General features: G+C 39.0%; 1 long non-coding RNA gene across 2 annotated transcripts; it reads right to left on the reverse strand.

Moving 5' to 3' along the window:
* Positions 1-1,479: 1,479 nt before the first annotated feature.
* On the reverse strand, positions 1,480-6,393 carry LOC141326301 (uncharacterized). 2 transcript variants are annotated; one of them, XR_012353868.1, is made up of 7 exons: positions 6,269-6,393; positions 5,933-6,081; positions 5,751-5,824; positions 4,134-5,539; positions 3,311-4,055; positions 3,160-3,236; positions 1,480-2,834 (listed from the first exon to the last, which is right to left on the reverse strand). It is a non-coding gene; the product is annotated as an uncharacterized lncRNA (long non-coding RNA). The 2 variants fall into 2 exon arrangements; XR_012353869.1 differs by having other exon boundaries at positions 5,933-5,999; positions 6,269-6,337.
* Between the last annotated feature and the right edge of the window lie 2,842 nt (positions 6,394-9,235).

Below are 9,235 nucleotides of genomic sequence, written 5' to 3' on the forward strand. Positions count from 1 at the left end.
AAAGAATTTTAGAGTGCACACCTTTTTCCGGTCCTGCTGAAGCTTGCCTGTGTTCTTCCTTTGCATTTGGCAATTGTTACAACTACTTCAGTTATCTTGTTTTTCATTGTGTTTAACTTTAAATTGTATACACGTGTGTGTGTGTGTGTGTGTGTGTGTGTGTGTGTGTGTGTGTGTGTGTGTGTGTACAAGATTACATCCAAGAGGACTAAGTTTTCCTTCCAAAAGAGAGAGGACAGCACAGCTAGCTACCACTGCTGTGTACCACAATGCACAGCATCGTCAAGGTGTAACTCTGTTTTAAGTTTGCACACCTTTCCGAAAGATGGTGAGTTACAGAAGAAGTGGTAATTAATATACGACGAGACTGCTTCAAGATCACAGTTCATACAAGAGTCTGCAGTCGTCATTTTTCACCTGCTGATCTGATCGAGCACACTACACCAGGCGGACGCAGACTTCTGAAGAAGGGGGCTGTTCCGGTCCTGTTTGAGTGGAACAGCTACTCTCTGCCTGCCACTCGTCCTAGTGTTTGGGACCGGACCGAGGGACCAAACACCCCTGATCTCCCTGATGATGAGGAGCCAGTGATGGAGGTTGACTGCCATGACCACGATTACTGCTACACCACTGAGCCAGCAGCAGTGGATCTAGCCCTGGGCGAGGCTCAGAGTTCACATCGAGCGAATCATTCGGAGGGTGAAGGAACACAAACTGTTCAGTACAGTCATTCCCCTTTCGCTCACTGGTAGCATCAATCAGTTTTTTGCTGTTGCCTGCATTTTGGTCAACAACCAAAATGAGCCGCTTGTTTAAGCCTGGGCCACTAAATCCTAATTTGCCATTGTAAATAGATTGTTACAGTTCTATGTTGTTTGTGTCATTTTTCGTAGTAAAAAGAATTGTCACCATAATCATTTGTAAATAGTAAATTTCATAATCAAACATCTTGTGTATAGTTATGTAAAAAATCTAACAACATGAATACATTTGTAAATCATCATCTTATGTGTTTTAAGTTATTGAGTAAGCAATTTGTCTTGTAAAACTATATTTTATAAATAACATTCACATATTATCTTTTTAGGTTACCTCTTTATTTATTTGTTAAAACAAAGTCACATCAGTATTTCAATGTATATAGACCGACAGACATGAAGACATGTTAAACCCAAGCATCATTAAAAAAACCTTTGAACATACTGCTATACTGTGTCATCACAATCATCACACAGATACAGCTCAAGAGATTGTGTTATTTAAAGAAATGTAAAGTTAATCATGTGAATGTATCAGTATATCAGTATGTTTGTTGTTGAGTGTATGTGTGATTGTATGTATAAATGGAAACCCAAGTAACAAATTACATCATTAACATATTAACAAGGTAGAACTCTGAACTAAAATAACAATGTTGTAAAACAGGATTAAATCAGGTCAGAACCAGAGGTAATGAGTACATAACTAAAACCAACCAGAACTATGACAGAAAAATTACAATTTTACCCTAGTTCAAAGACAAGAACTTGGGTAGGTAAATGTAAAAGAAAAACAAATCGCACCTCAGCTTAATACTGTCTAACACAACATCATCTCTGTAGATCCGCTACACAAACATATCATCAATGGCACACACAACAAAGGCGCACCACTGCATGCCGGTGATTAGGAGTTGCCCCTGGACCTGCCAATAGTAAGCATGGCTATGCTTTAGCTGGTGTTTGCCATGCTCCATTGTGAGGTATCTGCAGTCTACGTAGCTCTGCACATTGGGACACTTAACTTCAACAAGACCAAAGCAAGGTCTCTCCAGGCTATCATACACAGACCCATCCGGTGAGGCTCCGAGCCACGGAGCGTCGGGGCGAATAACTAGTCCACATTTAGTCAAGTTCAGATTTTTCAAAGTTGCATAGTCCTTTAATGCTCCAGTCTCCATGTCCAGCCCTCTCTTCATTTGTTGTGTCTGTCTTACACCCCGGATAATCCTTTCTGCCAGGTTTTCCGCTGTTCGCCCATCTCTCACATGGCATACTGGGAAGCGGTCACTCTCTCCTTTCTCAAGACATGCCACTCAGGTGCTGCACTCTGGCCTCTTGTTGATGCTTCGATGAGGTGAGACTGTGGCCAGGTTACACCCAGTGATGAGAGGTGCAGCTGTTCCTGGCTAGTTGGCACAAGGTGGCAAACTGCAGGTGGTATGTGGCAGTCTTCTGGTGGCAGTTGAGGAAAGGGAGGGGCATCTGTATGTGTAATGATACCACCAGGTGTTGGTAGAGGATGGTGGTAGGACAAGATGCTCCCAGCCTGCACTTTCCCAAAGACAGAGTCAACAAGTGGTTTGTCATCAGAGATGTTCATGTGACAGATCAGTGGCAAATTGTGTGGGTCAAATCCAGCATAATGAGCTTGAGGGTTAAGTGTTGAAGGGACAGGCAAATCACCACTGTAGGCCTTCTATACAGGGTGGGCCATTTATATGGATATACCTTAATAAAATGGGAATGGTTGGCGATATTAACGTCCTGTTTGTGGCACATTAGTATATGTGAGGGGGCAAACTTTTCAAGATGGGTGGTGACCATGGTGGCCATTTTAAAAGTTTGGCCATCTTGGATCCAACTTTTGTTTTTTCAAAAGGAAGAGGGTCATGTGACACATCAGACTTATTGGGAATTTCACAAGAAAAACAATGGTGTGCTTGGTTTTAACGTATCTTGAAAAGTTTGCCCCCTCACATATACTAATGTGCCACAAACAGGACGTCAATATCACCAACCATTCCCATTTTATCAAGGTGTATCCATATAAATGGCCCACCCTGTAGTGTTGACCTAAAAGACAGCAAAAAGAAAACTGTTTTTAAAATGCAGTAATGTTTGTATTGACAATTAGGTATTTTGGTGGAGAAGATCCAGCTTTATACTGTAAAAATAACTGAAGATCTCACTAATAACCTGCTACAATTTGTTATGGTGCCATAAAATGTAGTTGTAATAACTTTAATTTGTCAAAAATTCATAGTAACATTTTTCTAAGTTAGATAATTTAAGTAAAGTCTATCTATTTATCCTCTGTTGAAATCTCAGTCAAGTTTACAATACTGTACCTATTTCCAAATTCTAAACACAGATTCTACATTCTAAGTAAAAATAATACCTTATCCCGCTTGTTGAACTTGTCCCTGGCCTGGCCTTCACCACAACCATGGTATCTACAGGCCCAGGCTTCACTCCCTAGGAAAAGAATGACAAGTTATTAGGACAAGCACTAAATAAAAACAAACGTTACACATGTGACAAAAACAAACCATGGATCGCTGTTTATGCCACTTCTGCTCGGTTTCAGTGCAGGAAAGGACCGTTGGCACAACTGACATCCCGCTTTCGGAGTAATGTGCTGTTTGATAGAGCAGAGCCACTAAATGGTTGCAGACTGCCTGGCCGGCTGCACAGGTGCAGGAGCTCCGTACCAGCGCAACTGGCACAGAATCTCGCAGTGTCACCTAAAGTGCAAAAAGAAAAGATGTTAATAGGTTTAAAAGGTAAAAGTATATGCAGCCCTTTAATGTAGAACAGACACGATAGAAGATAGCTGAATAGGATAGCTAGGAATTCAGCTGTGATATGAAAACTCTGTCTTTGAATTTAAATATAGTACTAAAGGAACATCAAAAACACTATGCTGGATCCAATCAAGGTCTCCTGTCTTTCAAACAAGGTGTTATAACAAAGTTATGGTACCTTCAACAGATCCGGCTACAACAGAGTCATACTCAGCTACCCTGTAACAGCATTACCACTGTTTCAGCAAAAAAATCTTACTGTATTTTGAGGTTGGCTCCCATGCAAGTAAAACATGTTTTAAATAACGCTATTAGCCGCTGGTGGATAGCTAGTACAAATATAAATCTTCAAACACTTCTGCTAAGGCTAAAAAAAATAAAATAACTTCTACTAAGGCTAGTTAGCATTAGCAACTTACCTTCATAATTACAGATGTAAGAGGAAACGTAAAATTTAAATCCCCTTTCCATCTTATTCTGTGGGGTAGAGCTGAACAACAAGACAATTCGCCTTACATAATTGATTGTTACTTTTGGTAACTCCAGTAAGCACCGGGTGAACTCCAACCTCTCAGCCATTTCACTCAGCTTCGCCGATGACTCCAACAACCGGAAGTAGGACTGCGGTCTGATGTGGAATGCGGAAGTGGAGCGTGCATATAGCCTATTGAAGTCATCTCCAGGTGGTGATCCATGATCTAAGCTGGGTACGGACTGGATCCGGGGGACTGCAGTGACCATCTGATCCGGATACAGGCTGGGTCTGGTGGCTACGGTGACCTCGGAATAAGAATGAAACAGACTAATATTAGCGTAGATGCCATTCTTTTTACGATGCAACGAGTGGAACAGATGTTATGGGAGGTGTTTTCGGTTCCGGTGACCTAATTAATGCAGCCTAACAATCCTTTAACGGATTTGAGTTATAGGAATGTGTTAATGTTTTTATGTGTAAGCCAAGTTAAAGAGATGTGTCTTTAATCTAGATTTAAACTGACAGATTGTGTCTGCCTCCCGAACAGTGTTAGGTAGCCTAACTTCATCTAGTGCTGATCCCCTTAGGTGGGAAAGGAAAAAATCTACCTGATCCTCAGTACTCAGCCCCCTCACTCTTATAACCCTCTCAAGTTCCTCAATGAACTCGTCAACATTTTGGCAGTCTTTACCCGGATTCCCACTGAAAGGTACAATTTGTCTCTCTCTTGGTATATACACATACTGTAGGATCTAGTATGGACATTAGACATGTTAGAAAGAGCTGACATTACTTGATCATGTCTACGTCCCAACTCCAGGATCTGGGACTGAAGCTGTGAGATGGGGTTACCTCCCTCAGTGTCCATTTCTGCTGCTGCAGCATCTGCACCTTGAATGTTCTCCGCCATTGTGGCTGCACCGTCCATATCCTCAGCATCCATGACTTTGAGCTGTAGTCACAGAAAGTCTCAGTTCTCGAAGAGTCAGTTCAAAATGCACTGTCCTTCTCGATGCCCTCACACCCAATGGTCCTGCCGCTCTTCTCTGTCAGGATGTCACTGATGCAGGTCCTTCTAGCACTCAGTTACCTTTCGCCACTACCGTTGTTTGCACCCTTCTACCTTTGCACTATTGTGACAAAAATAAATTAACCCTGAACAAAACAGAATCCCACTTCTGACGCCAAAATAGATGTGGCCGGCTGGGCGTCCTTTTAATATGTTAAATAAAAAGACACAGTCAAACCATCTAAAAAAAGAGGATTCTTTTATTCCTGACTGGGCCTCAAAGGAGACTCAGCATTAATGTTTTGTTCAGGAAAAGGTTTGTCGGACTGCGAATAAAATAGCAAGTAATAATAAATAAAAAATGTTCTTCAGAAAATGAATGTCCAATCAAAAAACCCAAATCACAAGCCCCACTTGACTTGAACTGGTGCAAACAATGTCATCAACCTTTTGAAGGCTGTACAAAACAACGGCAGTGGCCTGTATGTGGCTGATAAAACAAACAAAAAGAAAAAGAAAACACAGTCTGATTATACATGAAATATTTGTACATCTTGTCACCTAAACACCACCCATGTTATACATATATTCACATTTTAACCTCTTTTAAGCATATTAATCAGCAAACAGACTAAAGATAACAGTATACTCTTTAAACAGTATACAGGTGAACACACTTTGGGAGAATAAACAAAACTCACTGCTATTCGAGACTTTGGATTCACAAACGTGTGGATCTTGGCACGTGCAGTATCACATATCCTCAATCTCCCCTCTTAACAGCATAAAACACAACAATTACTGCATGTTCTTTCTATACATATAATAAAGTGCATTAATTTACATTATAACAGCCTTCAAAACATGTTTCGAAATAACTTACGCTCAATCTCCGATAAGGCTCTAATCCTCTCCCCCACCGGAGATCTCTCGCATGCAGCAGCAAAACACTTAGATACAAAACGAGTTAATTCGTCCACTCTGTTCATTCACGCACTAGACACCACCACAGGTCCACGAGTCCATAAACAGCTTGAATTATATCCAATTGACAGTTTTATTAATTATTTTCTCCTCCCTTGTACCTGCTGCTTCTAATATATATATATATATATATATATATATATATATATATATATATATAAATTTTTTTTGATTAAAGAAGAATAATTGGACATTACAAAAATACTGAAATAGAAGGAACAAATTAAACTAATACCTGCTGCTTCTACTCGGCTCGCTCTGTTTTCCTCTCTGACACAATCTCACTCTCGTGCATATACTTAAACTCTTAAAGGGGACAACACAAGTAACCATGGCTGGACTGGCCATTGGGCATACCGGGTGGGCCGATGGTGATTTTGTGGGCCGGTGTTTTTTTTTTTTTTTTTACGGTATAAACTGTTAAAAGGTGGTGGATTGGCTCTGGGCTGGACCAGTTACAGCCAAGGAGGTCGGATGACCCCTCCCCCTTGCTTGGCTGAGTCACTGCACAGTTACCAAGCTACCAAGCAAGTTTACTATTCTACATATTACTATGTTACTGGGTATAGCGATCAGTGATGCACGGGTCAATGTATAAACAACCCAAACCCGACCGACGTTTTCAACTAACCCGCCCGCAACTCGGACCGCAAAAATGAAAAAAGAAAATATTGTAACCGATCCGCTTCCCGACCCGCATGTTTAATATTTGCGACTGACACCAGCGATCATATAAGGCTATATGCGGTGGAGATGCGTTCACTGTCAAACATCATTCGGCATTAATTAGGTAATTTTGTCAAAAGAAATGTTCTTGATTAGAAGAAAAATACAGATTGTTCTTGTTGTGATTTATTTTGTTTTTTCCTTTATACAGATTTAAATAGTTTCGTTTTCAAAGTACTCTAAATTATGTCACTGATTCTCCGATGTTAAATATGATCAAGAATTATTTTATTTCGATCTACAGTGTAATAAAAGTTAAGAAAAAGATTAGCCTATAGCCCTAAATATATAGACTACAAGCTAATTCCTTTTTTTCTTAACTTTTAACTTCTTTTAAAAAATTATCAAGAATATTAAATCAACTTAAGAGGCTAGGTTAACGAATTTTCTTATACAAACATAGGCCTAATGTATGCACTTCAAAACGAAGTTTTCATATATAAATTCAGGAATCATGAATGTGACAAAATAATATTATTTTATATATATTAATTGTATAGCTATAATAGTTGTATCAAATGAATAAGGAAATTATAGTGCCTTGAATTTATTAAGTAATGTTTAATTCAGTTCGTTTTGCTCTCTGGAAATGTAAAGAAAAAATACAGTTTTTACTTGGAATTCGTTTTTAATCCCTGGTTTTAAACAAGCACATACATGAGATAATTTATATATTATTGCTTGAATAAACGTTTAAAATAGTGCTAGAAATTTTATAATTACGGAAATGAAACAGACCTAGGCATTTGAAAAGACAGTGAAATGTGTCTAATAATTCCAAAAAGAAAGGGAAGCATTGGACATAATCAAAATATTCAAGGAATATATTATTAGGAATACCATTTTCTTAACAATTAAGGCGCTGCATGTGTTTATCCAGTCTAATCGAAGTGTGTGTCTCTCCCCCGACTTTCCCACCAAAAATCCCACCCCCTCTCAGAAAATACATAAAGCTGACATTACTGAGCTATATGCGTTTAAAAGTAGCCTATTAACATGGTACAATGGCATTGCTCAGTTCAACGTGTTGGGAAATAGGGCATTTTGTCCTGCATCAGCATTTATTCAACAGTTAATAACGCTCAACATTCAAAAGGTAAATATTATTCAGCCAATAAAGTGTAGGTCTATGTATTTCATAGAAAATTGTGTCTAATACTATATAAATTACAAAGGTTTAATTAGTATCTTTATTTCAAACGACCCGACCGACCGCGACCCGAATATCATTAAAATATTTTTGGATGACTCGTAACCGCAGGCACCCGCTCATTTTGGATCAACCCGCACATCACTGATTGCTATACTATGTTACGGGGGCTCGCCAGGCATTTACATTAGTTAACAACATTCATTGTGATCTTAAAATTAGGTTTAAAGGAAAATAAAATTTCACTCCTCAGGGGCCCTCTCCCCACTTGGGGCCCTGGTAATTCAGTCCCCCTTTTCACCCAACTACTGTACGACGCCCCTGGTCAGGGGAACTGAACTTCAGGTAAGAAGTACTGAACTGCAGTCTATCTGGATCAGATATAAACCAAGTTTAGGTGTAGTTTATTTTCGTTGTGCTTGCTAACTTTTTTACAGTCAGATACAATAACTCCTATTGCGTACTAGCTAGCACAGTGTTTTTCAACCACTGTGCCGCGGTACATTAGTGTGCCGTGAGAGATCGTCAGGTGTGCCGTGGGAAATTATTCGATTTCACCTAATTGGTCTAAAACATTTTTTGAAAACCAATAAATTATTGTCAGCGAATAATATGCCATTGTCGAGTGTCTGCGCTGTCTAGTGACACCGGCAGAGTAATCATGTCAGGTTAGGCCCAGGTTTCACACTGAGTAGGTAGAAATATGAAAGCTCAAAAAAGTGTTTTCATTGTTTTTATTTGATTCCTATTCAAGACACTTTGATAAGAATGACTGTATATTGTTAATTGCAACTTTTTATTTGAAAGAAGAAGAAATATGAAAGATCATAAGATACTTTTTTCTTTGTGTTTATTTGATTCCTGTTCAAGACACTTCGATGAGAATGGCTGTACTGTATATTGTTTATATAGGCTACAGAGTTTCATTTTTTTACAGTTTCGATTGTTGGTGTGCCTTGTGATTTTTTTCAATTAAAAATGTACCTTGGCTCAAAAAAGGTGGAAAAACACTGCATTAAGAGGTGTTGCCTCTGAAATAATAAAAGGGGGAAAAAAAGTACATTTTTAAAGAATTTAAATCATCACATTTTGTCTAAGCCCAATCTGACAGTCAATGAGATTTGAGCTAAACTGCGTTTATACATAAAACTAGACAAAATACACTTTACAACAATTACCTGAAGCATCCAGAGCAAAGAGAAGAAAGAAAGACAGACAAAGAGGCTGGACTGCCATTGTTACTGAAATCAACCAATACTACTGCATGCCTGCCAAAACATGAAGACACAGAACAGAACAAATATACAATTTTATTTATTATTAACC

The sequence above is a fragment of the Garra rufa genome, chromosome 1, assembly GCF_049309525.1.
Source record: "Garra rufa chromosome 1, GarRuf1.0, whole genome shotgun sequence".
NCBI lineage: Eukaryota > Metazoa > Chordata > Actinopteri > Cypriniformes > Cyprinidae > Garra > Garra rufa.